The sequence below is a fragment of the Capra hircus genome, chromosome 29 (genome assembly GCF_001704415.2).
Source record: "Capra hircus breed San Clemente chromosome 29, ASM170441v1, whole genome shotgun sequence".
NCBI classification, from domain to species: Eukaryota; Metazoa; Chordata; class Mammalia; order Artiodactyla; family Bovidae; genus Capra; species Capra hircus.
In genome coordinates, this window is record NC_030836.1 from 24,060,658 (window position 1) to 24,087,383 (window position 26,726).

The 26,726-nt window shown below is 41.8% G+C and overlaps 1 pseudogene; it reads right to left on the minus strand.

The window, feature by feature from the left end:
- On the minus strand, positions 23,150–25,500 carry LOC102184882 (annotated as a pseudogene).

Genomic DNA, 26,726 nt, shown 5'->3' on the forward strand with positions numbered 1-26,726 from the left:
AATCACTTCTAGCCTAGAATGCAATCTCCAACCAGACATAATTAGGGGATCACAAAGATAAAAAGTTATCAAGGTATTTCTGGATAGTATTTTTGAGGTTTAGGAGTTTAAGTTTAAGGGACTACCCTTTGTGAAATGTTCCTAGAATCTAAATTGACAGCCCTAGCTCCAAAAGGTTTTTTTCACTTGTCTATTCACAAAATGTGCCACTCTCTCCTTAGAGGTTCTATTTCCAACCATCAAAGGTTCTTTATGTTACATCTGTTGAATTTGTCCTTCCATCTACACCCCTATCTCCTCTTTGTGTCTCGAACATGTGCGGCTGAAAATAACTTAAAACTTCTGACGAGCTATAAGATCTTGAACAAATCATTTAATCTTCTCAAGCTTTAGGGTTTTTTTTTTTTTTTTTTCATTTGTAAGATGGAAATAATGCCTGCTTGAGTAGAAAATAGCTCCTAGGTGCAAAAGAAATGAGAGAGAAGCACTTTTTAAACTCAGCTTGCTGTGCAGATGTCACTCTCTGGAGTAAGGTGGTCCTCCTCTGTGTCACTCCTGTGAATAAAGTATCATCTACTGAATGACTATTTGGAGACACTTTTAAAGAAAAATGGCTGCAGAAGGGAACAGCTACCCACTCCAGGATTCTTGCCTGGAGAATACCCATGGACAGAGGAGCCTGGCCGGCTACAGTTCATAAGGCCACACAGAATTGGACATGACTGAAGCAACTTAGCACACAGCACACATGTACACATGGAGAAAAATGGAAGGGAACTGAAAATGTGTATCAAAAACTCTTAAACTTTAGGCATAATAAATTTATTTCTAAGAACATACCAAATTGTGCCTTCTATTTTTGCATAAAGATGTCCATCAAAGCATGTCTATAATAGCCCATATGACAATCAATCCAATGTCCACGAGTAAATCATTATCTAGTCATCATTGAAATACTATGTAGCCATTCAAAATGGTGTTTTAGAAAACTATTTAATGACTTTGGAAATGCTCAAACTACATAGCAAGGAGTTTAAAAAAGATGCAGACCTGCATTTAAGTACTATTGCAATTTTATGGCAAAATATATTGTCTAAATATATGTTAAGGAAAAAAAGATAAATTGAAGTATTTATAGTGACTGTCAATAATAGGGGTATAGATAATGTCTATTTTCTGTTTGTCTCTGTATTTTGCAAATTTTTTTTAATGTATTTTTTTTAAAAGGCATCAATTCCTTCTCTCCTAAATTCCAAATCATATATTCATTCATCCATCAAAACACTGAGGATCGCCTGTCCTCCGCAGGACATGGTGGAGACTTGGAGGTGGGAAATACGGTTATAGGCTTTACAGAGCTTACAGTCTAGAAGGAGAAATACTGTTCCTTATACAATGAAAGGTAGTAATAAGAAAAGGGTCCTTAGAACAGTACAAGTGAGTTGCCATAGAAATTAAGAGAGGAAGTTTCTTTGAGGATGGAACACATAAACTGTTTATTAAATCCTGTAGGAAAGACTACTGATATAATAAGCAGTTGATAGAAATGCGAAGAACTAACTCCTTAGAAAAGACCCTGATGATGCGGAAGTTGAAAGGCAGGAGCAGAAGGGGATGAGGATGAGATGGTTGGATGGCATCACCCACTTGATGGACATGAGTTTGAGCAAGCTCTGGGAGCTGGTGATAGACAGGGAAGCCTGGCGTGCTGCACTCCATGGGGTTGCAGAGTCGGACAGGGCTGAGCTACTGAACTGACTGAGAAATACTTTAATACGATTAGAGTTTACACAGACTATACCTTCTCATCAGGAAATGAAAAGCATTTAAACTTTTACTTACTAGAATGCTCTTATCAAATTCAGTCCTAGCCTGGTGAACCCCATATTTTTCCAGAAAAAAACCCATGAAATTAAACTCATCAGCAATCCATTCTTAAGAGGTGATATACCCAAGAAATAATCTGAAGAGACTTCAAATAGCACAAGGTCACCAAAATCATATGAGGGCACTTGGATTCTTCTAGTTACTCTTTCAGTCCCCTAAACTCAGGAGTACAATGCCAAAGACAAAAATGCGGGTACCAAAGTGAAGAGGAAAAGAACACTTTCTATCCAGAGTCCAGAATTCTCTAAGAAAGAAAATAAATATAGTTGAAGTCTATGATGCTGAACCCCATAGTAGAAATAAAAATAAAATTGTGTTCTATCCAGAGTCCAGAATTCTCTAAGAAAGAAAATAATAATAGTTGAAGTCTATGATGCTGAACCCCACAGTAGAAATAAAAATAAAATTGTCCACAGATCTATCCCATCTTCCACCTGCAACAGCATCATTTTTTATTTTTAATTGAGTTATTTGCTTTTTGCTGCTGAGTTGTGTGAGTTCCTTATATATTTTTTATGTTAACCCCTTATCAGATATATGGTTTGCAAATATATTCTCCCATTCTGTGGGTAGCCTTTTCATTTTGTTGATTGCTTCCTTTGTTGTATAGAAGCCTTTTAGTTTAGTGTAATTCTATCAGTTCATTTTTGCTTTTGTTGCCTGTGCTATGCGTGTCATTTTCCCCAAATCATTGCCAAGACTGATGTCAAGAAGCTTTTTCTTTGCTTTCTTCTAGGAGATGAATAGTTTCATGTTAATACATTTCAAGTTAATTTTTGTGGGTGATGTAAGATGAGGACCCAATTTCATTCTTTTGTTTATGAATCCCTAGGTCGCAAGAATGAGTCAATGTATGCAAACCAACAAATGTGATACACCACATTAGCAGAATAAAGGATAAAATAGTATAATTGTCTCAACAGACAGAAAAAGCATTTGAAAAATTCAACATGTTTTTCATGATAGAAATTCTCAGCAACTTCAGTACAGAAGGAATGTATCTCAACGTGATAAAGGCCATATATCACAAACCCACAGCTAACATCAAAATCAATAGTGAAAAGTTGGAAGCTCTTCTTCTAAGACCAGGAATAAGACAAGGGCACCCACTCTTTCATTTCCAATCAATATAGTACCAGAATTTTGTAATGTATTTAAATGTTGAATCACCATGTTGTACACATGAAATAAATGTAGTATTGTATGTCAACCGCATTTAAAAGAAAACACTGGAAAATCTAGCCAGAGCAATTAGGCAAACAAAAGAAGTAAAGGGCATTCAAATTGGAAAGGAAAGAGTTAAACTACCCCTGTTTGCAGACGATGTGATCTTATATAAAGAAAATCCTAAAGATTCCAGTAAAATGTTGTTAGAACTAATAAATGGATTCAGTAAAGTTGCAGGATATAAAATCAACATATAAAAATCAGTTGTGTTTCTATATACTATATACTAAGAACAAGCTAATCAAAAAAGAAATTTAAAAATCCCATTTACAATGCAATCAAAAAATGAAATATTTAGAAATGAATTTAACCAAGGAGGTAAAAGATCTGTACAGTGAAATCGCTACAATGAAAACTATAAAAGTTTGATGAAAGACACTAAGAAGACATACATAAATGGGAGTATCCTGCATTCATAGATTTGTTGGAGTAGGAAATGGCAACCCACTCCAGTATTCTCGCCTGGGAAATCCCACAGACAGAGGAGACTGGCAGGCTACAGTTCACGGAGAGAAAGAAGCTGAAACAAACATCCCAAATTGACACCCTTTTCGCTGCTTTGCCCCAGAGCCAGCACAGTAAGGGTTCTGTCAATACTCGCAGAATATAGGAAAGTTACTTGTCCCAGAGTTCCTGGGACAGCCCTGGCTTCTGCCTGATGTCCTAGCATACTTATTTCCTTTCACTCTCACAGTGGTCCCAGGTTGGATAATACATATTCAGGAGCTCTTGGGTCCACTGAACTCAGGAGGGGGACAGCCCCAGAGAATGTTGGTATCTGGTATCTTGGTATGTTGGTGACGGTGGTATCCGAATGAATCAGATAATGTTAATGCTGGTATCTGAGTGAATTAGAGAATGTTAATGCTGATATCTGAACAAACCAGATACACTGGTATCTGAATGAATCTCAGCCTCTCTCCACCTAGACTCTACCGAGGGCTCAGTGAACCAGCCAGAACAGCCAGGTAGAGGAAAGATTCTATTCACTATTTGCCACCAGGTCCCTAATGCAGCCATAGGGGACACACATATATTGCTTTCATTTGTCTTTCATTCATTCCCACACCTTCTGGGAAAGCTACCTGAGTGTGCTTAGAAACCCCATCACCCCACTATTAAGATGAGGGCTGGGGTGCAGCTCAGGAACAAAGGTGTGACCCAGGGTGGTCACACAGAGCATTTCAGATCCTTGGTTACAGGGTTGGTTCAGGAATAGACATGTGACCGAGGCTTGGTTGTTCAGAGTTCAACCCTGGATTGCTCACATCTGAAAAACTGCCTCTGCTGCAGGACACCTGACAACCTGGAAAACCAGTTTCAGGATATTTTGGAAATTGGTTGAATTGCTGAGGAGTTAAGAGAAAGCTTGGTGTCCTTGGCAACAATCTACACTATGAGAGGACAGTCTACCGAAGAATGGAATCAACATAGAGGAGAGGCAGGATAGCCAGAGTGGGGAGAGAAAAAGATAAATCCTAAGGACAGTGTCTAAATCCATGTATCTAATGAAGCCCAAAGTTAGTATTTCCCTAAACTTTTAAGTTAGGGGTGAAAGTGAGAGTGAAAGTTGCTCAGTCATGTCCGACTCTTTGCGACCCCATGGACTACACAGTCCATGGAGTTCTCCAGGCCAGAATACTGGAGAGGGTAGCCTTTCTCTTCTCCAGGGATATTCCCAACCCAGGGATAGAACCCAGGTCTCCTGCATTGCAGGCGGATTCTTTACCAGCTGAGCCACAAGGGAAGACCAAAGTTAGGGGTAAAGTTACTAATTTCCTTTTCTAAAAAACTGAGTTTAAGTTGGATTTCTAGCTCTTGAAAAACAACGAGAACATTCAATTCAGTTCAGTCACTCAGTCGTGTCTGACTCTTTGTGACCCATGAATCACAGCACGCCAAGCCTCCCTGTCCATCACCAGCTCCCGGAGTTCACCCAAACTCATGTGCATCGAGTCGGTGATGCCATCCAGCAATCTCATCCTCTGTCGTCCCCTTTTCCTCCTGCCCCCAATCCCTCCCAGAATCTGAGTCTTTTCCAATGAGTCAACTCTTCGCATGAGGTAGCCAAAGTATTGCAGTTTTTCCCTCAGCATCAGGCCTTCCAATGAACACCCAGGACTGATCTCCTTTAGGATGGACTGGTTGGATTTCCCTGCAGTCCAAGGGACGCGCAAGACTCTTCTCCAGCACCACAGTTCAAAAGCATCAATTCTTCGATGCTCAGCTTTCTTCACAGTTCAACTCTCACATCCATACAGGACCACTGGAAAAACCTTGACTAGATGGAATTTTGTTGGCAAAGTAATATCTCTGCTTTTGAATATGCTATCTAGGTTGGTCATAACTTTCCTTCCAAGGAGTAAGCATCTTTTAATTTCATGGCTGCAATCACCATCTGCAGTGATCTTGGAGCCCCCCAAAATAAAGTCTGACACTGTTTCCACTGTTTCCCCATCTACTTCCCATGAGGTGATGGGACCAGATGCCATGATCTTCGTTTTCTGAACGTTGAGCTTTAAGCCAACTTTTTCACTCTCCTCTTTCACTTTCATCAAGAGACTTTTTAGTTCTTCTTCACTTTCTGCCGTAAGGGTGGTGTCATCTGAATATCTGAGGTTATTGATCTTTCTCTCAGCAATCTTGATTCCAGCTTGTGCTTCTTCCAGCCTAGCGTTTCTCATGATGTACTACTCTGCATATAAGTTAAATAAGCAGGGTGACAATAGACAGCCTTGACATACTGCTTTTCCTATTTGGAGTCAGTCTGTTGTTCCATGTCCAGTTCTAACTGTTGCTTCCTGACCTGCATACAGATTTCTCAAGAGGCAAGTCAGGTGGTCTGGTATTCTCATCTCTTTCAGAATTTTCCACAGTTTGTTGTGATCCACATAGTCAAAGGCTTTGGCATAGTCAATAAAGCAGAAATAGATGTTCTTCTGGAACTCTCTTGCTTTTTCGATGATCCAGCAGATGTTGGCAATTTGATCTCTGGTTCCTCTGCCTTTTCTAAAACCAGCTTGAACATCAGGAAGTTCACTGTTCATGTATTGCTGAAGCCTGGCTTGGAGAATTTTGAGCGTTACTTTACTAGCATGTGAGATGAGTGCAATTGTGTGGTAGTTTGAGCATTCTTTGGCATTGCCTTTCATATATATATATATAAATATATATATATTTATATATATATTTCATTTATATATATATATATATATATATATAAAATCTTGGGACACAGTGAAATGCTTTTATTTTGGTATGCATCCACATCTAAGCATTTAGTGGTCCTGAACAGAATAGTGGAAAAATCAGCCATTTGCCAGGAGTTTCAAGGATCTTCTGTGCACACTGAGTTCTTTCCTAATCCCTGCTAACAACCAAGAGAAGCAGCAGTACCAAAACCAAAGTAGGCACCAAATTCAAGGTTCTTTTTGTTCCAGTTGTCAGCTTTCAAATTAGATCTAAATGAATTGCAAGGATGACCAAATGAGAGCCCCGTTTATAACTTCTTCAATTTTTAAGAGCAAAGCAATTACAGCAAAAGAAGACAATTCATTCAGAGAGATTGTGTGTGCTTGCAAGTGCTTTCTGGGACCTTTCTCCAAGTGTAACCACCAAGGACTCTGAGGGCTGGCAGGTCTGAGCAACCCTGATGACTACTCTTTCCTCCTTATCAAAGCCTGAGCTTAAAACAAAACAAAACAAACAAACAAAAAACAAAGAAACACACACACACACAAAAACACGTCAGCTGATGATGACAGCAGAGGGTGACAGGGGTGAGAACCCAATATTCATTTCCCAGGCTGGTGCATGCCTGCTAAGTTGCTTCAGTCATGCCCAACTCTGTCCGACCCTATGGACTGTAGCCCGCCAGGGATCTTGTGAAGAATAAATAAATGTGGCTCCAAGACTAAATGAAGGAGGTCAGAGACCCTTTCCAGCCTTACCTGATGGCTTCTGATCAAAGCAAGGAAGCGGCATTGCAAAGTGCTGTGTGGTGATGGTGCAAAAAGGGACTTGAGGAGGAGGAAGGAAAAAGCAGCACCCTTCAATTAAAGTGGGGTGAGAAGATATGGGGAAAGTCCTGAATTCCTCACCAAAGGCCAGTCTCAGGAAGAGAGCAGGGGGGGTTACAATCTATGCCTCAGCCAGTGGTGGCAGTGGAGGATGGGAGAAAGGACAAAGGCTTGGAAAGGGAGTGGGCATCATTTAAGACTTAGAGAAAAGACCAGGGATGCGGACAAAGCACCCTCACCCATTCAGCAGCATCCCATAGGCTGTGACTGGAAAGCTTCACGTCTACTCTAGCAAGTCACTCCAAGCTGAGGGCTACTGCAGGGAGGGAGGGAGGCAGGGGGAGGGGAAAAGGGAGAAGGCAGAGACCCCAGGCCATGTAACCAGCAGCAAGGTGACTGTGTGAGGTGTTTTTTCACAGCTGAGTTAGATGTGCCCCACCAGTTAGGATAGGAATCAATTAAAACACACTTTCTTGACCCCTGAAGTTCAACTATGTGGACAGTGCTTACATTTGACAGGATGATTTGTTAGAGCAAAACATACATTTCAAATGGACAAAAAAATAGCATCAGTTACAGTATCTTAAGCAGCCCTTGAATGGGAGCTTTCTTTCCAGTACTTCGAGGTCTACAAGACATCTAGAAAATTTAATACTGTGGAAAATGAAGACTGCTTAAACTGAAAGGGGGTAGGGGAGGGTCTGTGATTTTCCTTTTTGATTAACTGCTGTAACACTGTCCTTCAGGCAGTTGAAAAAGTGAAAGTGTTAGTCACTCACTGGTGTGTGACTCTTTGTGACCCCATAGACTGTGGCCCACCAGGTTCCTCTGTCCATGGGATTCTCCAGGCAAGAAAACTGGAGTGGGTTGCCATTTCCTTCTCCAGGGGAGTCTTCCTAACCCAGGGATTGAACCCAGGTCTCCTGCATCATAGGTGGATTCTTTACCATCTGAACTACCAGGGAGTGTCTCAGGCAGCTGAGAGAGCTTCACATTTTCTTTAGACACCATTAGGCACCAAAGCTCCTGCAGAACAACTCTGATGCTGTAAGAATTCTGCCACTCTGCTAGCACTGATGTGGTTCTTGGATCCACCACTCCATTAGAATTATTAACTCCATTCAGATGAATTTTTGTTACAAATCATACAAAAGGGAGGTGCTTCTGGGTATTTAGGTCCACATTCTATTTAAAGGCTGTATATCTGGTTTTCATAAATTGTTCTTGGTGGCCCAGTCATCATCCATGTCCACCTTGTAAGTGTCCTGTCATTGTTATTTTCTAGATCCCAGCTAACTCTGCCATCTCTTACTCCTTTCTGACCTTCTTTGAGTTCTTCCAACAGCCAGGAATCACAGGGGACTTTTATTTCCAAGACCATGGTGGCTGCCATCTTGTATTGCTGTGGCTCAAAGACCTATACCCGTATATCTGAAGACAGATCTCATGTCCCCCAAGGATAATCATCCTCATATGCCACAATTCCAGGTCTCTACCACATTGCTCTTACTGCTTTAAGGGTCTCCCAGAACTCACCTCCACCCCTGATGAGGTACATTACCATAATAGCCAGGAGGTATTAAGTATTTACATCTAGGCAATGTGCTGGGCTTCCCCTATGGTTCAGCACATAAAGAATCCACCTGCAACGCAGGAGACAAAGGAGATGAGGGTTCAGTTCCTGAGTCAGGAAGATTTCCTGCAGAAAGAAAACGTCAACCCACTCCAGTATTCTTTCCTGAAAAATCCCTTGGACAGAAAAGCCTGGTGGGTCACAAAGAGTCCACAGGGTCACAAAGAGTCAGACACAGTTAAGCACTAGGAATTCTGCTAAGTCCTTTACAGTCCTCATTTCGTTTATTCCTCATAGCAACTCTACAGAGATGGGTCCTATTATTATCTCCATTTTACAGATGAGAAAACTGAGGTTTTGAAGATTAAATAACTTTCCTAAGGTGATATAGATATTAAGTGACAGGTCTGGACTCATAGTTTGATTAATGGAATTCATACTCATTTCACTACTACATTAATACCACTTTTATGGCCTGGGACAGAGGGTCTTATATTACACATAGGAACTTGGGTAATAACTTTATACTTGCAATTGCATTTGTATACAGACTACACAATGTCAATAAAATATCTGTTAGGGGAAGCACACTGATTGAAACCATCCACCCTGGCCAGGCACCATAGTAACCATTTGCATTGAGCTGTTTTTGGATAGGAGGTCCCGATAAGGAACACAGAACTAATAAGCCTCCACCAACCGGAAGAGTTCAGGAAAGGTCAAAAGGAGACACCACATGTCCGACCACCTCCCAGAATCCTTCTCTCTGGCATCCATTTGGCTGAACAAGGCATGCACCACCAGGAAGGACTCTGAGTCAGAATGATTGGTCAAAGACACCCCGGAAACTAATCCCGTCACCATAAAACCCGAGACTGCAAGCCATGTGGCAGAGCAGTTCTCCTGGGTTCCCTTACCCTGCTGCTCTCCACCCGGGCGCCCTTTCCCAATAAAATCTCTTGCTTTGTCAGCACATGTGTCTCCTTGGACAATTCATTTCCGAGTGTTAGACAAGAGCCCAGTGTTGGGCCCTGGAAGGGGTCCCCCTTCCTGCAACATATTCATGAGAAAATACATTTCTGCTGTTTTAAGCCACCAAATGTGTGACAATTTGTTACAACAGCCACAGAAACTAAGGTAGCTACTGGGTAGCTTCAGATCTTACTTCCCAAAACCAATGAATAAATTCTATCTCCCAATCTTGAGCCTCCAACAATGTAAAATGTATCATGCCTTGACTTTGATCACACCCTCTACATAAACACTCAAGTAACTGCTAAAATGGAGACCAGACACAGAACCTTTCATGTCATTGGCAGAAAGGGACTCTGGCTTCACAGTGGGAATTACCAGACAAAAGAGCTTCCTAGTTTAGTAAAGAAATTTGGGAAATACTGGTTTGAAAACATTTGAAAAAGTTTCTCTACTTACAGGACTTCTCAGAGCCTTTAATATGCTAATAAGACTGTGCATCTTCAAGGAGCAACGTGGTCTTCAGGGTTCACCAAGCTTAGTGAAGTCGCTCAGTCATGTCTGACTCTTTGCGACCCCACAGACTGTATCCTACCAGGCTCCTCTGTCCATGCGATTTTCCAGGAAATAGTACTGGAGTGGATTGCCATTTCCTTCTCCAGGGGATCTTCCCAACCCAGGGCTCGAACCCTGGTCTCCTGCATTGTAGACAGACGCTTTACTGTCTGAGTCACCAGGGAAGTCCGTTCACCAAGCTTATTTCATTATAATCACCCTACCTGTGGGAATGGGCTTCCCTGGTGGCTCAGACTGTAAAGGATCTGCCTGCAATGCAGAATACCTGGGTTCGATCCTTGGGTTGGGAAGATTCGCTGGAGAAGGGAATGCTACCCAGTATGAAGCCTCTTGATGAAGGTTAAAGAGGAGAGTGAAAAAGCTGGCTTAAAACTCAGTATTCAAAACATGAAGATCATAGCATCCAGTCCTACCACTTCATGGCAAATAGATGGGGAAACAGTGGAAACAGTGACAGACTTCATTTTCTGGGCTCCAAAATCACTGCAGATGGTTACAACAGCCACGAAGTTAAAAGATGCTTGCTCCTTGGAAGAAAAGCTATGACCAACCAAGACAGCATACTAAAAAGCAGAGACATCACTTTGCAAACAAAGGTCCATGTAGTCAAAGCTACGGTTTTTCCCAGTAGTCATGTATAGATGTAAGAATTGGACCATAAAGAAGGCTGAGTGCGGAAGAATTGATGCTTTTGAACTGCGGTGTTGGAGAAGACAACTGAGAGTCCCTCGCACTGCAAGGAGATCAAACCAGTCAGTCCTGAAGGAAATCAATCCTGAATATTCACGGAAGGACTGATGCTGAAGCTGAAACTTCAGTACTTCAGCCACCTGATGTGAAGAACCGATTCACTGGAAAAGATCCTGATGCTGGGAAAGACTGAAGGCAGGAGAAGGGGATGACAAAGGATGAATGGTTGGATGGCATCACTGACTCAATGGACATGAGTCTGAGCAAGCTCTGGGAGATGGTGAAGGACAGGGAAGCCTGGCGTGCTGTGGTCCATGGGGTCTAAAGAGTCGGGCACGGCTGAGCAACTGAACAACAACGACATCCCACTCCAGTATTCTTGCCTGGAGAGTTCCATGGACAGAAGAGCCTGGCAGGGCCATGAGGTCATAAAGAGTAAGACATGACTGAGTGACTAACACCCATCCCTGAGAAAGTACCTTTAAAGACAAGTGTTAACAAGACCACAGTTAGGAGAAAAACAGGTCTGGCCCAAACACCCTCACTGCACTGATGACACTGAAGCTCAGAGCAGTTGATCTGCCACCGTCCCACTGCTGGTGGGGAACCGTCAGGGTTATAACTCAGGCTTTCTAACCTTTTGTCTGGTGTTCCTTCTATTAACCATGTTGAAAGTCTTAAAAAAAAACGAAGCACTGAATGTCATCTTAAAGTAAAGGGAGCAGGAGGGATCTTCAAAGACAACTTCATTGAAAGGAAACATTTTCTGCAGTGAGTTAACAGTTTATAGAACGCAGCAATGAGATATGAGGAAAGGGGCATTTTTCTCATCTTTTGTTATTGGCATTGACCCTGAAGGCCTTTAGTCCTCCCCCAGAAGCTTAAGGGGCTTAGATCAAGGGCAGATTTTGAAACTGAATGTATTCAGATTAAGCAAAACCTTGAGTGAGAGGATTTACTCCCCACAAGCTGTTGCCAAGTTGGGGCTGTCTCAGCCAGGCCCCTTTTCCTCAACGGCAGTCGACTGGTTTCCAAGTTGCTAGCATTCAAGCAGCCCAGTTTCCTGGGACATTAAATATCCACAGAGCTTTGTCAGCCTCCCGGATCCTTTCCTATTTCTCCACTGTTTTTAGACAGGTTTCAGGTAGGCTGCAGATTTTCTAACAATCACCCGAGGAGATGGTCCTGGGGAAATTACCCAGAGATTCGGAGTCTAGAAAAACGCTCCTTTCTTATTAGTTAGTGTTTGACAAGTCACAGTGAAGATTATTCCTGGCAAGGAGGATACTTTGCCATGATAATCTAGAAGACAGAGGCAGCTGGGAGTCCAGGGTTGCAAGTAGTTGTTTATTTGGGGACTTTGCTTTTAATGTCGTTTCCCCTGGGTTGCTGGATGCTGCTCTTACTCCTCCAGTCTGAAAAATTGCCACTGATTTTGAGAGTCTCGAACGTGGCAGAGAAAATAGTTGCCAAGTTTCCATGAAACTAAAAAAGACGGTTGCCCCTTGAAAGGAAAGTTATGACAATTCTAGACAGTGTATTAAAACACAGAGGCATCACTGTGTTGACAAAGGCCTGTCTTGTCAAAGCTATGGTTTTTCCAGCAGTCACGTATGGTGGTGAGAGTTGGATCATAAAGAAGGCCAAGTGCTGAAGAACTGATGCTTTCAAATTGTGGTGCTGGAGAAGATTCTTGAGAGTCCCTTGGATTACAAGGAAATCAAACCAGTCAATCCTAAAGGAAATCAGTCCCAAGTATTCACTGGAAGGACTATGCTGAAGCTGAAGCTCTAATACTTTGCCCACCCAATATAGAGAGCCTAATCATTGGAAAAGACCCTGATTCTGGGAAAGAATGAAAGTAAAAGGAGAAGAGGGAGAAAGAGGATGAGATGGTTAGATAGCATCACCAATTCAATGGACATGAACTTGGGCAGACTCCAGGAGATAATGAGAGACAGGGAGGGCTGGCATGCTGCAGTCCATGCGGTCGCAAAAAGTCAGACACTTAGCGACTGAACAACAGCATTTTGAATGAGCTCTGTCTTTAAGACTGAATTTCTCTAAGTGTTTAAAAGGCTTCAAATTTTTCGCTTTTGTGTCTATGCTTTTAAAATAGCTTCTCTACTTTTTCCCTCATAATACCTGTTTGTTTTAGAAATGTTGGAAGTATGAAAAAAGCATAAGAAAAGAAAAATCTTCTTCGTTCTCACCACTCAGAAATAAAGGTAATTAACATTTTTGGCTCCAAGCTCTTTTAGAATCGTTTTTGACTATCTTAGCAGGATGCTGGTGAGGATAAAGTCTGAGGTGAGTCTCCCTAATCCCCACAGGATGGAAGGCAACCTGTGTGCTCCGTCTCTGAATCAAGCACATGGAGAATCACCTATCATTTATTGAGTTACTATATCAAAAAAAAATCTTAGTTTGTCAAATTGTATGGAATCAGAGAGCCCCATTGAATGGGTAAGAAACTGAGCTCCAGAGAGTTAACTGACTTTCCCCGTGACACCTGGAATCTCAGAGGTGAAGCAGGGACCAAAAATATTTTCTGGCTCATCTTAGTGTTTCTTCTCCCCTCACTATACCAGTGTGTCACTAGAGATAGAATTATAGTTACGAAATTCAGTTTGAGTAAGAATATTTGGCTATGCCCAAACTCCAAGCACGAGGAATTTTTATGTACTAATTATTTGGCATTATGGAGAGAAAAATAATCCCCACATAAATAGAAATTTCCAAACAACTAAAGGTCAGCTTTTCAAGCACAAAGACCGGCATTTTAATGTTAGCCAATGCCAGTGGAAATTATTCTAAATATGCCTTTTTAAAAGATAGGCACATTTAACAACACAGTTTTTTTCTTGATGACTCGAAATCATAATTACGAGCATCAGTTTCTATTCTGTCCTACAACAGAGTGAGTCCTTCTGGGATTGGTAAATTATAAACCCCTAATGGTTCCAGACTGCTAAGCTTTCATCGCGTTATGTTCGCTGTATATGGATTTTCTGTCTCCCCCTTCACAATCAAGCTGTCAGCTATTATTTCTTGCTGCTCCCAGTATGTCTGAGATCTTCTCCTCATTTGTTCCCCATCTGCTATGCTCCTGCTAATCTTTTATGAGCTGGAGAAGCGGATATCCACGTGTGTTAGAAGTATTTGTAATGTACAAGTAATTAGGCTCTGAGTGAGTATTGAGGGGTTTTGTCAGTCATAAAGTTAGTGAGCAGACTTAGGAACACATATTTTGACCACTCAGAAGCCGTTTTAAATCTGTGTTCTCTTCAGATTGGCAAATAACATTCAGATAAATGATACATCACAGTACTTTAAAAATAAACAGACATGAAGAACTCAGAAATCTTTTGCTGATCTTATGCACATCATTCTTTCCTTGGGAAGCGATCCAAATCTCTAAGCGACATAGTGAGTCCTGAGCTCATAATGTCTTTCTTTCATTTCTTTGCTGCTGCTGTTCAGTCTGTAAGTCATGTCACACTCTTTGCAATCCTGTGGACTGTAGCACCCCAGGTTTCCCTGTCCTGCACCGTCTCCCGGAGTTTGCTCAAATTCATGTCCATCGAGTCGGTGAAGCTATCTAACCATCTCATCCTCTGCCACCCTCTTCTCCTTTTGCTTTCAATCTTTCCCAACATCAGGGTCTTTTCCAACAAGTCAGCTCTTTGCTTCAGGGGGCCAAAGTATCGGAGTTTCGTTTCAGAGGTTTGTAACACTGTACAGGAGGCAGTGACCAAAACCACCCCAAAGAAAAAGAAATGCAAGAAGGCAAAGTGGTTGTCTGAGGAGGCTTTACAAACAGCTGAGGGAAAAAGAGAAGTGGAAAGCAAGGGAGAAAGGGGAAGATGTACCCAACTGAATGCAGAGTTCCAGAGAATAGCAATAAGCGGCCTTCATTTCTTTTAAACTTCTAAAATTTACTTTATAACCTAAAATTGGTCTTTTTCAATCTAATGGAAACACAGCCTCAGCATCACTCATGAGGGTCTGTCAAGTGCAGAGAACAGGCCTCTACTATCAGTGCTGTTTCCCACCCCTGCCCTTCATTTCCTGACTCCTTCCCCCTACCTCCAGATGCTGACTTCCCCTCTTCAGTGCAAAAAGTGCCAACTTTTCCTCTCTTCACTTGTGCTTGCGTATTTTTGAAAAGATCAAAACATCTTTCCCTTAATTCAAACTTTAAAATTATTTTAAATAATCAATAAGACAGATTTTCCTACTCTAGCCAGCCCACCCCCCATTTTCTCCCAGATTTTAAATTTCTAAAAATTGTCTTGCCAAGAATAAACAAGTAACTGACATGGACCAGGAGGAAGCTAATGTTCCTGCTCACGCGATGCTGAGATCATTCAGAATGCTACCATTAGAAATGGTGCTGCGGGAACAGCCTGGCCTGGAAAAGCCAAGTGATTGCAAAATTATGCCAAGAGGAGGAATTACTCAATGCAAACACCTGCTGTGGAGTGATTATCAAATTATCCACAGTGTAGCTATGACCCTGCAAGTTGACTTTCCTTCCTCCCCCCACCAACTCCCAATGCCATGCTCAGTTGTATTTACCAGTAAACATCCACAAAACCACTGCACTCTGCTAAACCAAAAGGCCAAATTAACTGACTCGCGCTGGAATTAATGAGGGGCTGTAATAACAACAGCTTAGCCACGTCAGAACGGGGCATCAACCATTTGCAAAGGACTTCCACATACTCAGGAGCTCAGTTTGCAACCATTGCTCTAACCCTAAGGTGGTTCCCACTGCTGGGTTCTCCCAAAGAAAGCACAAATCTTTAAAAGAAAAACCGAAGTTAAAATACACCCTAACTGTCTGGTCGACTTCTTCCCACCACCCCCCCCCCCCACCACTTTTCTTTCCAGCTGTCAGTTTCTAAAGTGTATATTTTAATTTCCCATGGTGGACCACATCCAAAGCTTTTTTAAGGAGCATGGGAGTCTATTCTTCTCTAAAATCTATATGCAGCCATGGATTACCACAGCTGGCTCTAGTAACACACGCAAAGTCCAACTTACTCTCTGAGACGATTTCTAAGGCCATTGTGAGTGACATTAGGCCTGTTTCTGGCAAGAAATCCTCTAGTTGTAATGTACACCATCTTAAGTGGTCTTTTTGTGATCAGGGTCCCAGCTCTTACACAAATGCAGGGCATATTTTCTCCAATGGGTGTCCCAAGGAGAGCTTGGGAAGAAATCATCATTATCAAGGCGGTTCACCCAGACACACAGACTTGCTTGTTACCGTATTTAAAGAAGTGGCCACAAAGAAATAGTCATTGCATTTACAATGGGAGAAACCTAGTATGCATTTCCAAGGAACCACATTTTGGGGGGAATTACAGAATAATTACACATATGCTTAGATTCACGAGCATTCAATGAAGCGGACAGTATTTTGAGGATTTAAGATGTTGGCGTTGCGGGCGTCTCTAAGAAACCGGGATAATTCAGACATTCAAATGCAAAACTGCACCATTTGGAGAGTGTAGTGCGGTCTGTTCTGGTCACTGTTACAAATTCGGAAAGGATTCCCTGGCTGCAGACATTAGAGGCACTTAATACTTAAATCTGTTTCCAAATGTAAAGCATAGAACAAAAGTGCTGGGCATTAATGAAACATATCCTAACACTGGGGTGCTGGCACATTTCATTAAAGTGTCACTTTGGGAGAGTAAAAAATAATGACAAGGGCTTTGCTGTGTGCAACTTGATAAGGTCCTCAGATGAAATATCACTAATAACACATTAGACATCCATTTTAACACTATCAGGGTTTTCAGATAAGGTTGGAATTAACTTTACCCTAGGCTGTTGTCTATAACCAATTACTATAAATGAACCTCTTTCGTAGGTCTAAATACTGATTGTTCATGTTAGTTGTATTCAGACTGCCAGGAAATCAAGTATTCTTGGAAGTTATTGCAAGGATCTTAAGAAAAAGACTTTATAAGTCAAATATCTTGTTTACTCATATATTATTCATTTCCTGAAGGAATATATCATGTGTATGTATTTTTAAAAATACACATCTTTATCATTTTTGCTGGGTCAGTGGCAAAAAAACTTTTCTACTGCACTATAAACACAAAAGTGGCCTTCTAAACTCTAAAGGGTTTTTTCTTTTTATAATTAAAAAAATTGGATAAAAATAAGAATTCAACAGATATAGACCAAAAACTCAGCATTTTATGAATTTGAAAAGATTTCCAATTTCATGTTCCAATTTAAAGCTAAGTAGCTATCTATTTAGGAAACTTTTCCAAGTGCAAATACATGGAATTTGCATTTTCAGTAAAATTTCAAAACATCTCCTACGATCCTGTGTTCAAAATATCAGAATAACAAGAACTTTGCAAGTCTGGCAACCACCTGGAAACTCTTACCAGACAGATTTACACAGCGTGTTTTTCAACATGTATCGATTTGTTTGATTTTATGCAAAGGAGTCATTCTATAAAACGTAGCAAGGCAAGAAATTCTCCTAAGCTGGTCAGATGCAGCCAAGAATCGAGTTACAAAGTAACACAAAACAAAAGAGATGAAATAGAGAAATTAGTCCAAAGCAAAACAAGAGAAGTGCAGAAGAAATTTGGAGCTGGCAATCTCCTAATGTGAAAGGTTAATCACAAGATTTAAAACCAGATCTCACTCTCTAAGGCAGCTCATGTAATTGCATACATTGTAAAGAGACATGAGAACAGTGGGAACAGGGAAAAAAGATCGAGCTTGATGTAAACTGTAAATTTAATGTGGAAAAAAGCAAAAACAGGCAGAGAACTCAGCAAGGGGTCAGCTGCGGAACTAAGACAGTAGAAATGGCTATAAATAACTACTTTTAAAGAAAAGACAACCTTTAATTTTTGGATTGATACACAGCCTAATGGGATACTCCATAAAGGCTCTTTAGATTAATTCCATTCATCTGTGCTGCCTAGCGAATATTTATAGGGCATCTATCATGTGCTGATACTGTGGGTATACAAAGATAAATCCGACACAAGGAGAAGAAAGCCATGGCTCCCCAGAGCAGATAGTACCAACTGAGAGTTGAGAAGGAGAAATCACTCCACAAAAAGAGCTGGTATTTAAACTCTGGCTGGAAGAATGGGCAGGCCTTGGCCATATGCAGGTAGGAGTGGAAAGACAGGAGCAGAGGCAGGAGAGTCTGGAGTATGTGCATAAGTCAGAGGCAACCGCAGGTGGACTGCAGTGCAGCTAACAGACACAGAAGCAGTGTGGGCTGCAAACGGAGATGGGTAGACATCGTGGGCTCTGGAGGAACTTGACTGCTTTTTAATGGGAAGTGGGAAAACACTGGAGTTTGGGGATTCCAGGAATGGTCTGACTCTAAAGGTGTTGAAGAAGATTAATCTATGTGGGGCAGTCTAGAAGAGGAAGAGGAAAATATCATCTCAGCTGAATATATTTCAGGACAGCAAAAGCGCAGAGATTTGTGTTTGGGGGCTAGAAAGTACTGAAAGCATATTTATGAGTTACATATTTCTAAATTTTAAGATTCACTTCTTGCTAAATTGGAAATGAAGTAAGAGGTGCCATGCAGGAACATGTAATTTATCAAGGGCTCATGGAAGACCCAATGGGTGTGAATCAAACCAGTTTCCCCAGTTTTTCCAGAGAGATCTCTGGGTGCGTGTTGAATGCCAGAGACTGAATGGATTAAAAAAACACACCAAGGGTGTATATAATTCCCTATCACAGCAAGAATTTGGATACATCTCAGGCCCAACCAGGACATACAACAACCAGCTGCCCCATGAGTAGCCCCTATGTCCAGGAATGTGCTGCTGCTGCTGCTAAGTCGCTTCAGTCGTGTCCGACTCTGTGCGACCCCATAGACAGCAGCCCACTAGGCTCCTCTGTCCCTGGGATTCTCCAGGCAAGAACACTGGAGTGGGTTGCCATTTCCTTCTCTAATGCATGAAAGTGAAAAGTGAAAGTGAAGTCACTCAGTCATGCCCGACTCAGCAACCCCATAGACAGCAGCCCACCAGGCTCCCCCGTCCCTGAGATTCTCCAGGCAAGAACACCGGAGTGGGTTCCTATTTCCTTCGCCAGTTCATGAGAGTGAAAAGTGCAAGTGAAGTCGCTCAGTCATGCCTGACTCTTAGCGACCCTAACTAGGCTAAAAATTGTCTCTGCATCGACATCAGGAAAGAGAAGCAGGGATACACACGAGGAAGCCCTTGGCAACAAGTGCGTGGTGTCAGGGCGTGGGGGCAACATTTACTAAGGAGGATAATGTGCCGGTGAGTAGAGTGTTCTGGGGTTTGTGTTCCTAGGGACATTTCTTTCCTTGTCATATTTATATGGCTTCCCCGGTGGCTCAGTAGCAGGAGACATGGGTTCAGTCCATGGGTCGGGAAGATCTCCTGGGGGAGGAAACGGCAACCCACTTCAGTACTCTTGCCTGGAGAATCCCATGGACAGAGGAGCCTGGCAGTCTACAGTCCGTGGGGGTTGCAAGAATCAGATACAACTTAGTGAATAAACAACAACATATTTATACAATACTTTATACTTTCCAAGGTGTTTTTATTAACTTTAAAATATATACATTTATTTATCATTTGGCCGTGCCAGGTCTTAGCTGTGGTGTGTGGGATCTAGTTCCCTGACCAGGGACTGAACCTGGGCCTCCTGTATCGGGAGCATGGAATTTCAGCCACTGGACCACCAGGGAAGTTCCCCTCAAGGTGCTTTTGGATACATGATTTCATTTCCCCCAGTAACCCCATTATTCTCCTTTTACAGAAAAAGTTACCAAAGCCCTGCCATGCCCGACTGTGTGACTATCTCAGAGCTTCTTGGCAGCAGGGTGAGCACTCAGAACCCAGCTCTCTGGATTTCTCCTCCACGTCTTCACCCGGTCTGTTCCTCCTTATAATCAGCAAATATTTATCAAGCATCTGTTCTGCAGAAGCCATGCTTCTAAGTCTGAGGAAAGCCTCAGGTTTTCCTGGGAGAGTTAGAAAAATCCTAGCAGGGGTTTCCTTGGCGAAGATAACCTGGCTCATCTTTCCTGCATAGCGCCCCCTGGTGGCATGTAAGATAAGCGTTGTGAAGTAGGAAGCCTTGAGAAGTTTTTGGGATTCAGAAACTGAGTTTGTAAGACTCAGCTTCATGGAAAGGTGAAACTATTGAAACACAGAAAATAATTTTCACAAGGGCTCATCTAATCCAGTGCTCTCATTTGGCATATTAAGAAACTGATGTCCAGGGACTTCCCTGGTGGTCCAATGGTTAAGACTTCATGCTCCCAATGCAGGGGGCCTGGGTTCAGTCCCTGGTCAGGGAGCTAGATCCCACATGCCACAACTAAGACCCAGCACAGCCAAATAAATGTTAAAAAAAAAAAGAAATTGATGTCCAGAGAGGTCAAGCAATTGTGCTGTTGGTAGTACAGCATTCTAAACCAGCACTTCTCTTCAGTAAGAAAGGCACTCCTTGGCCTCTTCCTCATTTGCCTTTCTCCTGTGTGTTAACATTCGTGCCACAAAGGCAATGTCCTTGGGAAGGAGGACATGGAAAGGATAAGCCCCTGGTATTTGCACAAATGGACACCTCCTGGATTCTGCTCTTAATAGTTAAGTGACCCATGTGACTTTATCTCCCTCATGCTCCTCCAAGCCTCAGTATCCTCACTGCTAAACTCAAAATATTCCTACCTTTCTGGGTTGTTTTAAGCGTTAAATGAAATAATGCAAGTGACACACTTAGCAGAAGCCTGGCATGTAGCAAACCTGCAATGCAGGGTAGTCGCTATTAGGCTTAGTCAGCCACCTCTATCTGGAGTCATCAACCCCAGGCATTTGGTAAGAAATATGTAAGTAACAGGAAATCAATAGGTTGGTACTTACAGATGAAGCCTTTGAAGTTGAAACAGGTATAGTAACTTGTTAAAGGCCTTATTTCAAATAACTGGCAAAGTTCTAGAAGTTATATGCAGCATTCTTTTCTTCATGCCACCACCAACTCCACCATTAAGAGATTTTTGTTGGTCTTTGTATCATCTGCAGCTGTTGTCTGTAACAATCCTGAGTTTCACACATGAAAAGGTTGATATAACACCTGACTGGCACTTCAGTCTAACTTTACACCCCTTTGAAGACTCATATTTTTTGAAATATAGTAGGAAAAATAAGCTCCTCCCCCAAATAATAAAATTATTAGAGGCTTTAAAGATTCTCTGGAGAGTTAAACCAAAGAAATGTGGTGCTCATTTGTTCCTATAATGGTATGCCGTCCCTAGACTTCCATTATGCACGGAAGCTAACTGAGCTCATTTTGAGAGCAGGCATTTAAGAGAATATGCTATATAGCCATCCCTCGGTATCCGGGAGGGATTGGTATCAGGACCCCTCACAGATACCAAAATTTGAAGATCCTCAAGTCCCTTATAAAAAATGGTGTAGTATTTGCATATAATCTATGCACATCTTCCTGAAAGCTTTAAATCATCCCTGCTGCTGCTGCTGCTAAGTCACTTCACTCATGTCCGACTCTGTGTGACCCCATAGACGGCAGCTACCAGGCTCCCCCATCCCTGGGATTCTCCAGGCAAGAACACTGGAGTGGGTTGCCATTTCCTTCTCCAACTCATCAAAGTGAAAAGTGAAAGGGAAGTCGCTCAGTCGTGTCCGACTCTTCGCGACTCCATGGACTGCAGCCTATCAGGCTCCTCTGTCCATGGGATTTTCCAGGCAAGATTACTGGAGTGGGGTGCCATCGCCTTCTCCATAAATCATCCCTAGATTACTTATAATACCTAATACAATGTAAATGCTGCGTAAAAGTTGTGAATAAAATGTAAATATTTATGTAAATAGTTGCTGCTGTATGGCAAATTCAAGCTTTGCTTTTTAGAGCTTCTTTGGATTTTTTTTCCTTTTTGGAATATTTCAAGCAGCAATTGGTTGAATCCACAAATGTGGAACCCAAGGGTATGAAGGGCCCACTGCATCTATATTCAGAATCTTCGTAACCTAAGGACTCCCTTGGGTCCATGTATTACTAAGAATACTCTTTAACTCTCGAAAGATTTCAGATTTAGACAATAAATTATATATATGACAAAGTATATAGCCATCCTACCAACAAATCATGGGGGTAAGGAAAATTTCCCTCTTCTTTGATATTTTAAATGGAAGGAAAATATTGGACTAACCCTCTTATAAACTACCATGAAAACTGAACAAATAAATGGAACAACTATGTTCACACACTGGATGAGAGTTAGCTCAGGGCTGTGGGTTAAGCACGATGATTACCCCAGATTTCTTTCCACTGGCATTTTCCAAATCTCAGAGCGGATATGGTGAATCCAGAGTATGATAGTTTCATGGAACAGAGGAGACGGAGGTTAGATTTCAGAGATGCTGAGACAACCAGAATTTGTGAGGAAAAGTACTGAAAAGAGAGCTACACAGTGAAAGAACTCTATAAACCTGCGTAGAGTGAGGTGAGCCTTTGAATATTGATATTAAGCCATACACACACAGGTGGGACTCAGGCAAAGAACAAGTACTGGAGAGCTGTCAGCTGAACAGCTACAGAAGTTTGCAGAGTGCTCGGAGACGTGTGAGTTCCCGAGAGTGCTGTGACCTGACAGAACGGATATGCAGCACCCCTCAAGGCATATCTTAATTAAATTGCTGAAAACCAATCATAAAGAGACTATCTTAAAAGCAGTCAGAGAGGAAAAAAGACACCACCTTTAGAAGAATGAAGATCTCAAGCCAAACAATAACAGAATGGCATTTTTTAAATGCTGAAAGCAAGGGAAAAAATGATTTTGTATTATTAAATACATCATGTATAAAGGCATCAAAAATATGAAATACCTAGGGATAAATCTAACAAAATAAGTTAGGAACAGTAGAGTAAAAACAAACCAACAAAGACTGGAACTGGCAGAAATTAAAGAAGACTAAAATGTTTACGGATTGGAAGATTCAATATTATTGAAATGTCTGTTTTCCACAAACTGATCTGTATAATTCAAAGCAATCTAAAGGAAAATCCTTGAGATGAAACTGGGATTTCTAATTCTTCACTCTCACTCATGGATTCTTCACAATCTATAACATTTGCCCAAAGAGAGGTTGGCATTCTTTCTGCTTTTCCTGTGCTTTCTCAGTTTGTCAGGCTAGTTTTATGATATTGCAGTCATCATGGGAAATAGCTCAGGGTGAAGAGTTTGCTGGTTTGGAACCTTGTGCCTTTAACATAATGGGAGAGGATCATCAAAGAGGTCACTGTCACCCTCCTAAGCCCACGCGAATTGTTCTGTGAGCTCAGTTACTCAGTCATGCCTGACTCTTCACAACCCCGTGGCCTGTAGCCTGCCAGGCTCCTCGGTCCATGGGATTTTCCAGGGAAGAATACTGGAGTGGGTTGCCATTTCCTTCTTTAGGAAATCTTCATGATCCAGGGATCGAACCCACACCTCCTGAGTCTCCTGACTTGGCAAGCAGATTCTTTACCACTGAGTCACCTGGAAAGCCCACGTGAATTGTTCTAGCTCACTTCAATTTTCCGAGTGGTTTACACTTTGGCTCCATCCCTTGGGAAGACTGGCATGAAGGCTTTAAGATTTGTTTAACTTCATCTATAACTGCGCCTGCTAGAATGACATTTGGATATGTCATTCACTTCTCTGGATATAAGCAGCTCTTTGCGGGAAACTGCCCTCAGCAGGAAACCCCCTTTCTGGTTACTTTAGTGAAGCTACATTGTCACTAACTTTCAACCAGGTACCCCCATGCTTTGCTCATCTCCAGCCCTGGCACACTTTTCTTTTTATCACACAATACCTTGCCTAACCTGTTGGCTCTTTCCTCAGATCAAAGAAGGAGAAAGGAAGCATTAAGTAATTAACAGATGGCCAGGTCTCTCCCCTAGCTTCCTCTTTCAGTAATCACATGAACCAACTGTGTGAACAAGATAACATCTAAAGAAAGATCTCAAGGAGTCAACAAACTTGCACACAGTGGAAGATGGCTGACTTTGAATCCCAGTCTCAATGATTAACCAAGATTATTCCCCTTTTCCCTTTAAAAACTTTCATGACTGAGCAGAATCTGGTTCAGAGGGTAATTTTTTGGGGAACAAGAGTTCGCCTTCTCCCCAGATTGCTGGCATTCTGATTAAAAATAATTTTCCTTTCTACCCACAACTGCCCCTTGGGTACTGACTTTTGAGTGGGAAGCAGCGAAACCTGAGTTTGGTTACATTCCCAGGACAAATGTGGCTCAAAGTGTCTTTAACCTCATTGTAGGAGGAGTGAATTTTTAAAAAAAGCCGGGGGGTGGGGTGGGGCAGACCTCTGTAAGAACTCTCTTCAGTCCTCACAGTGACATTGGTTTTTCTGGCTCTTTCTCCAAACCACATACTGAATGGCTTAATGCTGGTGGTATGGAGTGAAATTCTATTTTGGGAAGTTAAGTCCACAGGATAACTTATTCCACTGAAAATATTCCTCTGCCTTTGAATGCTGACATTCATGGATCTGAGTGCTGCAGTTTTCTATGACATCATGAAGAATTATTGGTTTCGTTCAATTGCTAAGTCATGTCCAATTCTTTGCGACCCCATGGTCTGCAGCACGCCAGGCCCCCTGTCCTTCAACATCTCCTGGAGTTTGCTCAAATTCATGTCCATCAAGTCGGTGATGCTATGAAGGATGTCATGCATGTTTCTAAACATGTCTAGATTATCCAGATGAACCTAGACTCTGAACTCCTCACTAAGGTTGGTGAATACCCCTACTCATCAGCTGCTGTGCAGTTCAGCCATACCATATGGTACAGACCAAGTACCCAGCTTCAAACCAGCTCTAACATTCCACTTACTGACACTCCTCGATTGGGAATTTGATAATATTTTGGACGGCAGAAACCAGTGTCTCTGTACACACTCTGGATGTTTTGTACTCTGCCCTCAGAGTACAGCTCCGTTCTGGCAGCTTCTCTTTTTGCCAGTCTGACATACCCCTGGTATGACAGTTCTGTTACTGCCCTGAGATATAAACATAATTGATTCTGGGCAAGGACCAGCTGGTCAGAGAGTCACAACAATCTCTCCCTTCTCACTTGATGCTTCACAGATGAAAGAAATCTGGGTAGGAGTTTCAATTTCAGTTAATATAATTTGTTTCTCCCCCAAATCTGTACTTTGGGGTGGTTGACAACAACCCTTTAGTAGCAGGGAACAGTGTAAGTAAACCTTCAAGCTGGGGGGGAGTCCGAGTCCTGCCGCTTACTGGCTTCATGATCTTGGACAACTTATTTAACCTCTCTGATTTCTCAGTTTCCTCATCTGTACTTCAACCTTCTTTTCAAGGAAGGGCCTCTTAATGCTTTCATATGATCCTTGTGGAGGTGGGCCAGGAAGTAGGCCCTCAGGTTCTCCCTGCCCAAGCAGTCAGCGGAGATGGTTAGGCTGCCCCTCGAAGGAGCTCACAGTGCCAGCTGATCCCCACTGACTGGCGACCCAGCAGGGCATGGAAGCCCATGCCAGTGTTGACGGCTAACACTTCTGGAAATCTGCCAAAAGATTTCTTAAACATGAAAGAAAAGCGCTAGCAATAAGAGAAAAATACGAATTGAATTTTAACAAACTGAAAAGCTTTGATTGTTCAAGAAAGAGTGTCAAGAAAGAGAAAGGTCAAGTCTCATACTTCTAGGAAAAAGTATTCACAGTACACATACCTGAAAAAATGCTTGTGTCCAGAATAAATGCAAAGAACACTTAAACTCAGGGAGAAGATAGCAATCCATTTCTCAAATGGGCAAAAACTCTGACAGTCATTTCACAAAAGAACATACATATTCTTGAGAGAATATCTGTGAGGGAAACTTTGGAGGTGATAAAAATATTCTATGTCTTGACTAGCAGGGAGGCTGCATACATTTGTCAAAATTCAATGAACTGCACATTTTAAATAGGTGTATTTTCTTATATCTAAAATATAACTCAATAAGGTTTTTTTTAATAAAAGGGAAAGGGGAGGAAAAGGGGAAAGTTATAGGACACTATGCAGCTATTAAAAAGAATAAGGTAAACATCTACTTTGAATTTAAAGACAGGATATCAAGTGAAAAATGAGAGTTATTGAATAGTACCGTTAATCCCACACACTTTTCAAAGAAGTAGTCTCTCCTCCCCTCCCCCAGCAAAATACATATATTTGCTTATATATACCCAGAGAGAATGGTTACAGAAAAAAGGCAAGTCAAGGGCTATTCTGCAGAGTATCAGAGGAAAGAAGGAGCAGGCGTTTGTTTTCATTTTAATACCCCACTGTTTACCCAGTCACGCATCACGAGCATCTGGGTTGCTTCTATCTTTTGATTACTGTGACTTAACGCTGCTATACACCTTTTTGTACAAATATCTGCTGAGTTCTTGCTTTCAATTCTTTTGGGTATATATCTAGAAGTGAAATTGCTGGATCATATGATTATTCTGTTTAAATTTTCCTCATCTATAAAATGGGCATGATAATCCCTGCTCTGTTCACATCCCTGGGGCTTTGAGAACCATATAAAAACCCCTTTGTAACCTGTTAAACATCAAATTCCTGTAAGAGGTTATGAGAAAGTTTTTGTGAAGAGTACAATTCTAAAACAGAAGTGTGTATAAATAATTTAGAAACAATGAATGCTTCATGTGCCAAGTACTGACCTACGCATTTCACAGATGTTAGCAAACTTAACATTGGAAGGACT